The following is a 14,587-nucleotide window of genomic DNA, read 5'->3' on the forward strand; positions in this document are numbered from 1 at the left end:
CTGGCCAGCATTCTGACATTCCAGCAGACAGTGATTGGACATGCCTGAAGACGGCAAAGCTGACGTGTGAAAACTAATTCCACATCACTGTGATAAGCACTTGAACTGAGACCGTATACACACGTTTGTGGGTGACTAATCTGCCCCTGAGCTATATGCTGACTACTACTGCATTCCCCGTAGATGGAGGAGCCACCCAGCACTGGGAGATAGCCTGTAAAGGAAGGGAGAAAGCAGGAGGAGGCACAGCACTGACATGAACAGCCCCAGCATAACTAAATAGTTTTCAGATTGTGGTAGCGAGCAGGATTGCATTTTATAGTATAATAAAGTACTTTTCCTTCTTAAAAAGGTAAGCAGATGGCTTGACATTCCTTTATTGAACTGTTGGTTGATTGATTAACCACACTACCCCCTAAGAAGCCTGTAACTGCTCGTCATAGGAGCTAATGAAAGACAAGTGCGGGTGTCATTCGAGAGACTAATCTCTAAACTTGAAGATAAAATACAGGCGTTCAAGGCAGTACCGGCCACTTGTAGTATGAAGTGGTGGGGCGGGGGAGTTAAACTCAACAAACAAGTATACATTTAAAAAAAAAAAAAAAAGAAAACGTACCTACTCCGACGGCCGCCACCTTGCTCCCGCGTGCTTGCCAGGAGCCAGCTGCACATTGCACCGGCTCCTAATCCCAGTGCTGCTCACATGCTGGGAATGCTGGGATTGGTCTGAGCGCCTCGGTTCGGTGCTCAGACACAGAGTGGGAGCCTGTGTTGGTTACTCCACCCAGCTGACCAACGCAACTAGGTGGGGAAGGGCTAAGTACGCATGACGGTTTGGCCGGCGCCAGAGTGCTAGCCAAAGTGTCATGAGCACTTGGCAGTGTCCACCACTCCCCCCTCCTCCCTGGTGCTACAGCATCAGGATGAGAGGCCACACCCCTCCCTAGCAGGCTGCAGGACTACAAATAAAATGGTAGTAGAAACTTTTTATTATTGCATCTGCTGGCTTTCAGCAAGGGGACAATGCTCCTCCCCCATATTGGAGGAGGCGCACCTGGTTCAAGGAAATCTAGGAATCCTTTCTTTTTTTTTTTTTTTGTCCTCATTTGCCTTTTCTTCAATAAGGACCATACCAATCACCTTGCACGACTTATAGACGTGATTTGACATATTGGTAGTAGAGATGTCCCAAAAGAAGAAATACAGTTGCTTTTATCTCCAACAAGGTATATTTCAACCTGTAGGACCTTTATCGAAACTTGACTGACCCTGGTCCAGGAGTAATTAAGGCATAATCATTGGACCCGGGGAAAAAAAAAACCCCGGGTTCATCTCCAATTAATTAGGAGGTCCCAGAAAGCCAAGTTCCGCTTACTAGCTGTTCTTTTGAGGTCCATTTTAGACGTTTCATATAAGGAGGAAAGCCACCGAGAATGTAATGGGGATGTTTTCTCTACCCAATGTATGCAAATGTGTCTTCTCGCTAATAAAATTGCGTAGAAGAGAAGGGATTTCGCCTTGCCTTTGATGTTATCTTCCAACCCAAAGATGACAAGTGAGAGGGTTATTTCTAAAGATGTGTTTAGGATAGAGTTTAGAGTTTCCTTCACATCTGCCCAGAATTTTTGGATGTCAGGACATTCAAAAAACATATGTAAATCGCAAGCACCTACCAAATTGCATTTGTTACATTTTTTATTTGGTAGAAATTTAGATAGTTTCAAAGGGGTTATATATGCACGATGTGCGGAGAAGAGGTGGTTTCGTCTTAGCCATGAAGGCTTTACGGTTTTATATAATAGACCGAAAGAATTTTGCCATCTCTCCTCACATGGGATGCCAATCGCCGTTCCCCATAATTCCTCTGGGAGTTGAAATTCCCCATCAATTTCCTCCAACAGCTGCCAGTACCAAGTAGCTACCTCCTTCCCTCCCATAGCTCTTTCCACCAATTTTTGTTCCGTTATGCTTGTTTTCCCTAAATTAGTGTCAGTACGGATCTGAGATCTCACCCAGCTGTTTAGTTGAATATATTTAAATCTTGACAGCCCTGCGCCAACTAGTTCATGTAACTCATCCCATACTATAAGGTTACCATCTTTGAATAGTTGACCCCATCTTGTAATGCCTGCTTGTTCTATTACTGTGGAAAGACTATCACGCAAACATGGTGGTAACCCGGGTGAATAATATGACAAACCCAGTTTCTTTCTGATGTTATACCAATTTTTAGCCCATGATTGTGCTATTTTGAGTTTAATGTTTTTAAAGAATTTCTGACATCCAAATTTAAACATGAAACCATCCAGTGCCTGATTAGCCCCCATTAACATAGCCTTATACATAGAATCAGTTGCAAGATTAGATGGCATCTTTAGGAGCATTCTTGAATGTGACAACTGGAAGGCCCATGAGTAATACAACAAGTCCGGCAATGCAAGGCCCCCTTTCTCTCTTCTTCTTAGCTTTTTCCACGCAATTCTTGTGGTTTTATAGTTCCATATGAAAGAGTTAATTTCTCTTTGAGATTTTTCAATCATTTTCGGGTCAAAGGCAATAGGAATAGTATTAAAGACAAAGGTGAATTTTGGAAGGATACACATTTTAACTAAATTCACTCTACCTATTGTTGAAAGTGGTAGATGTGACCAAGATTTTAGAAGCTTTTTGCTCTCAGTGTGTACCCTATCCAAGTTAGTTTGCCCAATGCTGGCCACTTCTTGGGTTATTCTTATTCCTAAGTAGCGCATCGATGAAGATATTTTTGCCCCCAGCTGAATGTTTGGTAAATTCCAAGCCATTATCTCACTTTTAATGGAATTGATATCGTAACCCGATATGCGACCGAATTCCTCCGCCCGTTGGATGATTACTGGGTATGCTCTTACTGGGTCAGATGTAAAGATCAAAATGTCATCTGCATACATTGCTACCCGCCTTTCCCACTCTCCAAAGCTAAAAGATGGAATATTAGCCTCGTCCCTTAAAAGCTGAGCGAATGGTTCGATGTATAAATTAAATAGGAGGGGAAAGCGGACATCCCTGTCTTGTGCCTCTGGATATATTAAAGGCTTCGGTCAGAGACCCTTTAACCAATAACCTAGCTGAGGGAGTACTGTGTAGCTGTTTAATAGTCCGGCAGAAACTCTCCCCACAGTTGAATTTTTCAATACATCATTAAGGTACAGCCAGTTGACTCTGTCAAACGCTTTAGTTGCGTCCAAAGTCAAAGTGGCCAGAGGTAAAGAAAAAACAGTAGCGATGTCTATAGCTCCTACAGCTTCATATGTTAACTCTGCTAATTGTCTGCCCTTGATGAAACCTTTTTGGTCGGGGTGAACAATTTTTCAGATGACACTAGCCAATCTTGTAGAGCTAATTGTTGTAAAAAGTTTATAATCATTGTTGAGTAGTGATATTGGTCTGTATGACCCGCACTCTAATGGTGATTTTCCCGGTTTCGGGATAAGTACGATTGTAGCTTCTCCCCAAGTTTTTGGGGGCTGGTTCCCGTCTATTAGAATGCCATTAAAAAGTATCGTAAGCACGGGGGCAATAATCCCCTCCAGAGATCTATAGATTTCTCCAGGCAGACCGTCCGGACCAGCCGCCTTCCTTTTTTTGCTTGGCGGATTGCTTTCTTGACCTCATCTTCAGTAATCTCGACCTCCAAGAGATTGCTCTGACTTGTTGATAAAGTTGGGAGGGTTATGACATCCAGCCAACTGTCCCTTGCTTGCTGGTCATTGGGGAGGTCCTCTTTATAAATCTCCTCAAAGAAGTCGAAGAAAGCTCTCCCTATCTCTAAGTTAGTAGATCTTTTTTCTGACTCTCCACGTATCTTAATTTCCCTAATATAGTTGAGGGCTTTTTCCGCTCTTATTTTCCACGCAAGTACCTTCCCTGCTGCTTCTCCAAATTCAAATTGAGAAGATTTACTCGCTTCCCATCTTTTGTTTATTCTCTCTTGTAAGGTGTTTTCCAATTGGGATTTTAATTCGGCCAATTTCTCAAGATCACTAGATGTTACTAAAGACGGGTCGATCTTAGATTCCAAAAATGTCATATCTTGTTCAAGATTTTTTATTTTTTGAGTATATAATTTCCGCCTATAAGAGGCTCTGCTAGTGATCTGTCCCCTTAGAAAGGCTGTGAAGGCTTCCCAAACGACTGTTGGGCCTGCGGAATCTCTATTTATATAAAAAAAAGCTAGTGATTCAATCGACAAAAATTTGCCCTCTTCCTCCTCAAGCAGCAATGTCCGGTCGAAGGACCAGGACGGGTGGTTAACCAGATTATCAGATTCTAAAGTGAATTTTATTGCAGAGTGATCTGAGAGATGTGATGGTATATAATCGATTGAAACCAGTGTATCCTTTAGACAGTAACTAAAAAAGACATAGTCAATTCTAGATTTATGTTTGAATCGACTGTTCCTAAAGGAGACACCTGGTTTATTGCCGACTCGTTTTCTCCATAAGTCTGCCAGTCCCAAATGTATCATGATGTTTTTAAGGGTATCTCTGGATTTAACGGAACTGAAAATTCTAGATTTGGTTGATTTGTCTAATTTGGGATCTAAAACAATATTAAAATCTCCCATCCAAATTATTGGGTCCTGGACTGATATTAGTCAATCTCTTACAGCGTCCAGGTGCGTTGGATCATCTGAGTTGGGGCCATAGTATCCTATCAGTGTCCTCATTTGACCATCGAGAGAGACTCTAACTATTAACCACCTCCCTGTATTGTCTTCCTTATATTCCTGTATTTGTGCTCTTGCCGATTTTTTAAAGATGAATATTACCCCTCTTATATTCGCGTTGTGATCTGTGGAACAAAATTTGTCTATCCACCTTTGTTTTTTCAATATATTGATCGCCTCTGATTTGAGAAGATGTGTTTCCTGCAATGCAATGATCTGCGCCTGTGAGTCTCTCAAATACTGTAAAATACGCTCTCTTCTCCCTCTCACGCGCAGGCCATTTACATTCCAGGACATATAATTAACTGTTGTCATTTTTTAATTTCGTTCCCTTGTATCTTCATTCTTCCACTATTATCTTTGGCTTTATTGACTTTATTGTCAATAACATGTTACCTTCACATCAGACTTTGCTTATACCTAGTTCTTTTCTGTTCCTCAGATTAACCTGTATGCCCTGTCAGGCATTTGTTGCCCATTTACTCACAGGACGACTATGTTCAGATTGGTTGTGCTGATGTTCCCTTCTTCCCTGCAAAAGGGGTTATAGACTGTTGTGACAGTTTTCTTTCCATCAATGAGGAGTAACATTCTTCTTAAAACTGGGAAGCTGCTAATTTTTTTCTTGAGACATTTTTGGATTTTAAACATTGCTTATGACGTGCAAAGGAACAGCGTGGGTTGCCGGTGCCCAGGGAACATTTTTTAAAGAAACGATTGTGCCCCCTAACCCATGGAGCGTTAGCTCAGGAAGTGCTAAGGGTCCTTGGGTTAGGGGCAAAATACTTTCTTTTAAAATGTTGTGCACCTAAGAATTTTGGGCCCAGGGCAACTGCCCATGTGGACCCACCCAAGCTACGCCACTGGTGACGTGCACAGTAATTGGCGATTTGGCCTGATATTTTCACTGTATTCACTGTGTTGTCAATTAAAATCAATTAAGAATAATGATAAAAAGGAGAGCCTAGTGCAGAATGGATTGTATTTGGTGCAGAGTCACAGTAGGATTGACCCTAGGATACTACTGGCAAACCATCTCAACCACCACCGCTGAGTCCCACTAGGCCCTGACTGACACATGACACAGCATAAGCAGAATTTAGTCAAGCGTCAGGAACGAAAAGCACAAAGCCTGAAAATATGGGAAAGGATGATACTGCCCTCCTTGACCTTACATGGTCCAATGCTAGGCAGCTTACATGCTTCAATTGGAAACTTAATAGATGCCTTCTGATGAGGGCAGCCTCATGAACTTCCATTAGTGGCAGGAGTCTCTTACACATAGGGCCTGATTAAGAAGTGAGTTGGAAAGCCTCCTACTGCAAGTCGGAGGCTTTCCGACTCACATCATAAGTTTCACTTTCGACCACCGCATTACAATGACGGCGGTCGAAAGTGAAACCGGCTGGTCATTCCGGCTGGATTCCGCCTGTCAGCCAGTCAGAGGCCCCACCATAATCCCTGAGGACAGCGTTTCCACCGTCGGGATTACGATGCTGGTTTCCGACAGGCTTTCCATGTCGGGCTGTCCGACATGAAAAGTCTGCTGGAAAGCGACTTTGGGCGCCCCATTCTGGTTGAGGGCTGAGGTGCCTGCCATGTGGTGCAGGGATTAACAGAATCTCCCATTTCTCCATGGGAGCTTGTGCTTTGGCCCGTTTACTGCGATGATGTAAGTCGGAGGCAACTCTGACGGACATCATAATCAGAGCCCTTGTATTCAGTTGTATTCCCCAAATGGAAATGTCTGTGTAAGATAATTCAATTCTCTACAGTGAAAAGGCTGTCTCAAACAAAGCCTGCACAAGAACTTGGTGTATGACTGGAAGTCTACTGCAGTTTCAAAAATTAATTTGGCTTTGTAATGTTTTGCTGCATGCTTTACTTTCATGTTCACACATGTCGGTGTGCTGACTCACTCCGTCATAGACGGCAGGACTAGCTCACATCTCTTTAAGTATGAGAATTTCTGATGGAAGGGTTAGTCGATGCTAGGAATGAATGAATTCACTCACTTGTAATATACCCAAGACATTTTCCACCCAAAATGTTGTTAATATTGTACTTTTTAACAGCCTTTTTACTGTGACCTTTGAAGCTCTTTCCTTGTATCCATGCACAATAAAATTATACATTTCACTCACCTCACATATGTCTCAGAAAACACTTTGAAGTCTGGCTTGTCCTTAATTTGCTTATTAATGGTGAAGCGCTGATAACACAGTTGATTCTGCCATTTACCTGCAGAACAGGTAGGTATCAGTTCATCAATGACGAGACAACCATTCATCTCTAACTTTTAGTAAAAAGAATAAGGCAGTGCAAGCTTTAATTTACACACAGTATATAAGAAGTGTTAGTTATACTTCAGTTCTCTTCAGTTTTATTAAGTCAACGTTATCAGTGTCATGCAAGCAGAAGAATAGGCACACAGGACAAACAGCCAACTGGAAAGGATGGAAGGCAAATGAAAAATACAACAATTTGCCACGCACTGGCAAAAATTCAGAGTTTAAGATAAAAAAGTGGTTTCAAACTATATATTTGAAGGAAAATGCAACCTGATTGTGAGGATGTACTCCACACTCAGCCTTATAATAACTCCCAAATAGAATTCATCTCCATAACTATGATAAGCTGCAAATGTCCCCATCAATCAAAACATATACTGGCTCCAAAGCAGCCTTTAAAGTTAGTTGCAGACTTTTACATTTCTTTCACATAGCAAGCACCCTGGTGAGAGGTCTTGTTTCCTTTTTAGTTACCTGTCTTACCTCTCACTTCACAAACAGCTGATCACTCCTTCTTTTTCAGCCAGAGGCACCTCAAACTGGGCATTAACCGTTCAGGAACAGTGCTTTTTTTAACATAAAGTATGGGAACTGTTTTTATAGCATGAAAAAAGCATGGGAATGGCGCTTTCAAAGAACCTAACGGACTAGTGAAGATACACACTAACCTTGATACAGAAACAGCGATTTGTGGATAAAGGATCTGGTCGTAAACTAAACGGGAGCGCGAGTGTTAAGGTAATTTGCAAGTGGAGACATACACACGGAACAAGAGAATAACGAAGTGGATAATATTTACTCTATCTCGGGATCGGAGACATAGAGGTAAAGGATATGCAACTTAAGCCCTGAGGAAGTCTAAAGTGTTTTATAACTACACGACGAAACACGTGTTGGCTGCTGTGGCTGCTGTATCGAGTATTCATGCTATTTGGAAGAATACGAAAATAAAAACGGATAAACTTTGATACGAAAATAAAAACGGATGACCTTTGAACTGGAAATTTTTGACTTTGTGATCTAAGATATTGGGAGAGTGACAAAGGCCAATTGAGATGCATTATAAAACATACTGATATAATTTAATTTCATGTATAGTGAGAGTGCTCGGAGAGATTAGATCTGGCGCTTCCAAAGAACCCTCAACACTTTGAACTTTCCTCTAGCTCTTCAGGGGTAACGCTGCTGCAGAAAAGTGGTCCATAAAGGGGTAGCCATTAGACTTCCCTACGTGGCTTAAAATTCATAAACAGGCTAAGCAACTTATTTATCATGTTTAAAAAGTCGACATTGGATGGCTCATCTATATTGGTTGATAAATCCTTTCTTGCACCCAGAGGTAGGTTCATTTCATTACAGAGTTACGGATCAGTCCCTGTGCACACAGGTTAAATTATAAGGAAGATGACAATACAGGCTTTGCTCAAACGTGTCGCTGGCCTTTCTATAAGGGTTTGCATTTAGCAATATTCCCTCATTAAAGTACCATGTAATCTATTAAAGAAAGCATAAGCTTGACTATTATATATGTGTTTTCACACATTTCGACTCAGATTGATGAAAGACTGAGCCAGCCCTGCCTGTGGGCTACAAACGGATTCGTCCAATTTGTACAATATAACGCCTACAATGTAATGCGACTATTTATGCATAGCAATGACAGTTTAATACAAAGGGATATAAGGCAGTGTTTTGGTTTAGCCTAGATTAGGCTAAAATGGAGAGTGGGAGGGAATAGGAGTGTCACAAAAGTTGAGAGAAATGATAAAAGTAAAAAATATGAGACGAAATATAAACCTGAAAGAAGCCTTTGTGAAACACATCCAGAGAAACATAATTAAGAATTGGAAAATGTCATATCGTATTGTATTATTATTGCATTTATATACTACTACTGAGAAGACACTAAAGCACATTATGGCGAGTAGCATTCTACTCTAGGACCCAAGTTCACTAGTTAGCCCAGTAGGTATTAGTTATTGTTGGTTATTGGGATTAGTCTTGTCCTCTCAAGGAAATCATTCCATGCATTTACTCAACTTTATTTCTTGTAAATTAAATAAGAGTTAGGTCTGGTCATTAGTGGGGGGTACTTGAGTTCTTGCACATGACTGGTGGGATTAGTAGATAAGCTACAGCAGATTTGGTACTGTTAGGTTGTAAGGATATTATTTCTATGAATGAGAGGTGATTTGAGGAATGAGGTCTGTCAATTCGCAGAAATACAACAGAGATTAATACAGTCAGGTTAGGACTTACAGTACGTAGTAATTTGCAAAGAGAAGGCTGCAGAGGATGGGCGGTGAGGACAGGATCACTAGAGGGAAAGAAAGAAGAGGGAACAATCAACTGGTTTGCTGATGTACTCATCATGCACAACCTCTGTCTTAATACTAGTACCCATCCATCCATCCAATTATATCTGTCCTACTGAGCCCTCTGCTGCATTTTGACTAGGTTCACACTCTAGAAATACCAAAATACCACAGACATGCATACTTAACTATTATAATACCCTATCCCCTACCTCATTACAGTAGTTTCCTCTGTGATGCTCTGTTCATGTGCTCCCATTCTGGTACCCACTCTCTCTATGACTATGTTGGGTATGCATATCTCAATGAGTGAGCTTTTTTTGTAACTGATGATCAAGCAGCACAGGTATGAGAAGGAGAAAATAGTGCACCTGTGCCACTGAATCAGTTGGTGGATTGTAGTGTAACTAAACCTTGTTGCATGAAAGGGTCCCATGGCACACAACATCCATTGCATTCTCCCTAGTTATGGCTGGTTTTCTGGCATCAAAGAGAGAACGGCCAAAAAGCAGGTTGTCTGGTACACTTCCTACTAGCCCGGACGTAAGTGCTAAGGTGAGACAATGACCACTAAAACCAATGGGAGGCACAGAAGAAGTGCGTGCACCCAGGGCATCACAGTACAAATGTCATCTAAAGTAAACAAATATGAAAGACCTGCTTGAGAACACCGGTCAGAAGGCCCCTCCACCACCAGAGCAAACTTCCACAGATACATGATGAATGTTGCAGTATGAATGAATGAAAACTGTCTCAAGCTAAACAGACAAGACGGACGATCTCTTCTACATGAACAACACCTCACCATGGAACAACGCCCAGGGCCCACCATGCTCAACACCCCCCCCCCCACCCAAACAGACCTAGCACCCAACCTCGGCATCATACATGACAGCAAGCTCTTCATGAAGAATCAAGTCAACGCAGCCAATTCGCGATGCTGATCCATGCATTCAACAAATGCATGACCTTCCACCAACGGACCAGACACCTGCGATCCACCGCTCTTTTTATCGCTGACACCTCCCCCCCCCCCACCCCGGAAATCAGGATGTGTGTTGATGTGAGGTAAGTTATCAATCAAATTTTGGTGGATTGCCATCCTTTGCCTAAGCAAAATTGTATGGGGAAAGATATTTTTCCACAATTGACCTGAAGGCGGCTTATTATCAGGTTGAGCTAACACCTGAGGTGAGACATATTTCAACATTCATAACTCCTGAAGGGGCATTTAGATGCATAAGAATGCCGGTCGGACTCGTGTTCACCTCATCGGTATTCCAGAAATTGATGTTTTGTCTTTTCGGGTATATCGATGGGGTGGTTGCGCTCCAGGATGACATTTTGGTGTATTCTGAAACAACAGATAAACATTTCAACATATTGAACAAAGTCTTGACTATTTTTTGGGTAAGGCAAATGATTATTCATCTTGAAAAAAGCTAATTTTCGCTCAGGAAGTAGAGTATTTCGGGGCACACAATTGGAAAAAGAGGCATTTATCCCAAGAGAGATCTGCTGGAGTCAATTCGGAATACGCAGACTCCTAATCGTAAAGATCAATTCAAATCATTCTTGGGTTTATGCGAATATTATTCTAGGTTCGTAAAGATGTTTGCTGATATTGTGCTTCCTCTGACATCTTTACTTGAAAAAGGAATCACATTTGAGTGATCTGAAGAGCATAATCGGCATTCAATAGTTTGAAAGAGACAATAATTCAATTTAGATCACTGTCCTCATTTGCTCACAATGCTATGAATGTGGTTACAATGGATGCTAGTGCTACTGATCTTGGTGCCCTATTTAGCCAAATTAAGCATGGTGTTGAATGCACCATTGCCTTTGCATCCACACCATTAACAGTGGCTGAATCTAGATATTCTACAACAAAGCAAGATCCCTACTAGGGTTCACTTGGTCAATAGAACATTTTTAAATATTTTCTCGGGCAAGCCTTTCCATCTTACAACTGACCATAAACCTTTGATAACTTTACTCTCAAAACATGGAATTGGTAAAGCCTCATCTAGATTAGGGAGGTTGCTTGACAAATTCTATGAGTACAATTTTACTGTTATGTATATACCAGGAGCACAAAATGTGAGAGCTGACTGCTTGTCTCGACTATAAGGAGAAGTTCGATCGTCCTACGGTACGCAGCCACAAGAAGAATGTATGGTTGCAACCTTGGAGGATGTAGTGCTTTTGGTAGGACATGTATGGTCAAAAGAATAATGGTTGACTGCTGTTTTTAGCGATGACTATTTGAGAAAGCTTAAACAGTGCATTTTGAATGGGGGGCAAATGGAAAGACGCTTAATCAAAGAGCTTCAAGTATTTTGGAAGGTTGGAGCTGATTTTTTTTTTTAATGGTGTGATTTTTAAGGGGGGATGTTGTGTTCCACCTGAAGGCATAAGAAACAAACTGGCTTCGATAGCTCATTAGGGTCACGTGGCTCAACCAAATACTATTTAAAAAGTCAGAGAGTTATTCTGGTGGCCATACATGGACAGTTGCTTTGTTCGCTGGCCATATTTCACTTTTTTTGCCCCTACCTGTCCTCCCTTCATTGTCTGTGTTGTCCCTCCCCCACCTGTCATCTCACCCCCAAATATCAAAAAAGTGCTGTGCCAAAGCTGGAAAAAACACAGTTGATGGACAGAATGTAGAACAATGTCATACATTCACCCCAGTACAAGGATCTGGGCCTACATCCATCGTTTTTTTGCACTCCACATCACCCTGGGTTAGACACTGGCTATATGCAAATCAGCTCTGACCCTGTACCTCATGGGAACAGTCCAGTCCGAACTACCAAGCCATGTCTTTCCCAGACCGGAATCACGCATCCAAGGACCGGTTTCTGGCTATCAGCCTTCATCAGCCTGGATAGCTTGACTCCAGTGGTGTGGAGAGCCTGGGACTCACGTCTGAGCATACCCAGCCCACTCGGGGTGAAAATTGCAAAAAACACAGTTGATGGACAGAATGTAGAACAATGTCATACATTCACCCCAGTACAAGGATCTGGGCCTAAATCCATCGTTTTTTTGCACTCCACACCACCCTGGGTTAGACACTGGCTATATGCAAATCAGCTCTGACCCTGTGCCTCATGGGAACAGTCCAGTCCGAACTACCAAGCCATGTCTTTCCCAGACCGGAATCAAGCATCCAAGGACCTGTTTCTGGCTATCAGCCTTCTTCAGCCTGGATAGCTTGACTCCAGTGGTGTGGAGAGCCTGTGACTCACGTCTGAGCATACCCAGCCCACTCGGGGTGAAAATTGTGAAAAACACAGTTGCTGGAGGCATCAGATCTAATTGTTCCCTTTGTTTGTGCTGTCTCACCCCTCCACCCACCACACACACTCTCCTCCTTTTGTGTTGATTCCCACTCATCCTCCCTCCTTGCAGCCATGAAAGAAACAGAAGCGCTATGATGGTACCTGCTGGCAACGTCAGTGTTATTTTTTGTATCTTATTGTTTTACTTTCAGCGATATTTAGGAGCATTTGTGCAGTTGTAAAACATGGCTGAACAACTGACAAAGCCATTGAGTAAGCAAGAGCTATTGGCTTTGCCAATGCTTATTTATTTATTTTATCATTATTGCCTTTTGTGGCATTTCCAATGTCTGTCCCAAAGTGAAGAGAAGCACTCTAAAAGCAGCATGCTGCTGCTATTGTTTGTTCATTGCGCTAGAAACGCATGTCAGTGAGGGGCAGGGACTGGGAGGGAAAGAGCCAGCCATGAGGTGCACCAAGACATTAGTGGGGGAGTACCTCGAAGACGACAGCTGAAGGGCAGGGGAAACACAGACTGGATGGGATACGAAAGTATTTGCACACCGCCAGTGTACGTCTTGCACAGTGGCGAAACATAGGGCCTCGCAGCCCCCTCGGTGTCTTGGGGGAGGGGGGGGACAATACTCTGGTCTGAGAGCCTCTGGAGGGTGGGGGAAAGGGGGCGTTCCATGTACTCTGCAGGGGGGGCGGGTCCTCAAGTTTCATTAGTTCTTATGTAAAGCGCTCTGACACCTTCGGGTAAAGTTCGCGCTATATAAAATCGCATTAAATAAATAACAATTGCGCCTCTGGTTTCCATTTCTGCATCTTGCAGAAAGCTTATCTGCAGTGACCCCTGTTGCTCAATGTGCCCAGTGACCCCGGCTGGAATCACAGTACGTCTAAACTCCCTTTCAGCAGCAGTACGAGCTCGCCAGAAATGACTAAAACATGACGTAGTGGACCAGATTTCACATTAACGAAACAGTGCATTGATTATCTAAACTTTAGTTTCAGTATGACGCACACATTATATATCGAAACAATAATCTTTGCTGCCTGAAACATGGCAATTATCTTACAGTAAACAAAAAAAGAAGTTTACAATTTTTCGCAAATAAATGAATCAAAACAAGTCAAGCATAAAACGAGTGTGAAGACAAATAAAAGACACATACCTCCACCGCACTCCCACGGAACTTGTCTAACGGCTTCGGGAAACGCCCTACAGTATTTATACCGCTGCAGGCAGTCGCCTTTAAAACAGTTTCACTTTCATTCTTACTGTGCTAAGTGAGCACGCGATTTACAGGAAATGCCGCACTGGAGAACTTTCCAAATATTCACACAGGATAATTTCTGTTCCTGACTTGTTGAAGATAAAGGTAGCATGTACCAGGCCTCATTGACGGAATCCTCTTCATGCTATCTTATTCGTTTGTTGGATTCATATAACAATTGGACATATTTAAAAAAGTCAACGGAGTGCATTTTATTTTATTACTATTTATATATCAAATGTTTAGCCCCTTACAAAAGAAACTCTAGGAGCCCATTCAGTGTCTATCTAACTTGTGATATCTACGAACTGAATCTCTGTCAGTTGTCATTATACCCCATTCAGCGACAAAGGCAAAGACTAACTTTAATGAATATTGGGTAGAGAGTTGCCCAAGATCACACAGACAATCAGTGGAGAAAAAGGATGCAATATGAAAGGTCTGCAGAGGTTAATAAGAAGTCAAAGCTCAGAAAAAAACAGGCACTTAAGCATCAATTCAGAATAACTCACACCCAGGATGTGCTAGACAATCATATAACAGCATTAACATTGAAGAGAATAAAAGCATTCAGGAGTTCCACACTCTATATAATATTTTAAGTTCAGTACATTCCTTACCCACATTGCTGTTTCAGCTACTGACTGCTAATACCCACCTATAGGATATACGTGCAAAGGCATGCATGGGCGGCCTCAGATTTTTT

At 42.2% G+C, this 14,587-nt stretch overlaps 1 protein-coding gene across 2 annotated transcripts in view; it reads right to left on the minus strand.

The window, feature by feature from the left end:
- The window catches only part of LOC144781267 (interferon-induced very large GTPase 1-like), a 132,659-nt gene extending 118,803 nt beyond the window's left edge, over positions 1-13,856 (minus strand). The window contains exons 1-4 of one of the 2 annotated variants that reach the window (XM_078660012.1): positions 13,780-13,810; positions 10,580-10,665; positions 9,256-9,313; positions 6,850-6,946 (exon numbers count right to left, since the gene is read on the minus strand). The gene's annotated coding sequence lies outside the window, so the exon portion shown is untranslated. Of the gene's footprint in view, positions 1-6,849; positions 6,947-9,255; positions 9,314-10,579; positions 10,666-13,779 lie in introns of both variants that reach the window. The other variant, XM_078660011.1, reaches the window with a different exon arrangement.
- Positions 13,857-14,587: the final 731 nt, after the last annotated feature.

The sequence above is a fragment of the Lissotriton helveticus genome, chromosome 9 (genome assembly GCF_964261635.1).
Source record: "Lissotriton helveticus chromosome 9, aLisHel1.1, whole genome shotgun sequence".
NCBI classification, from domain to species: domain Eukaryota; kingdom Metazoa; phylum Chordata; class Amphibia; order Caudata; family Salamandridae; genus Lissotriton; species Lissotriton helveticus.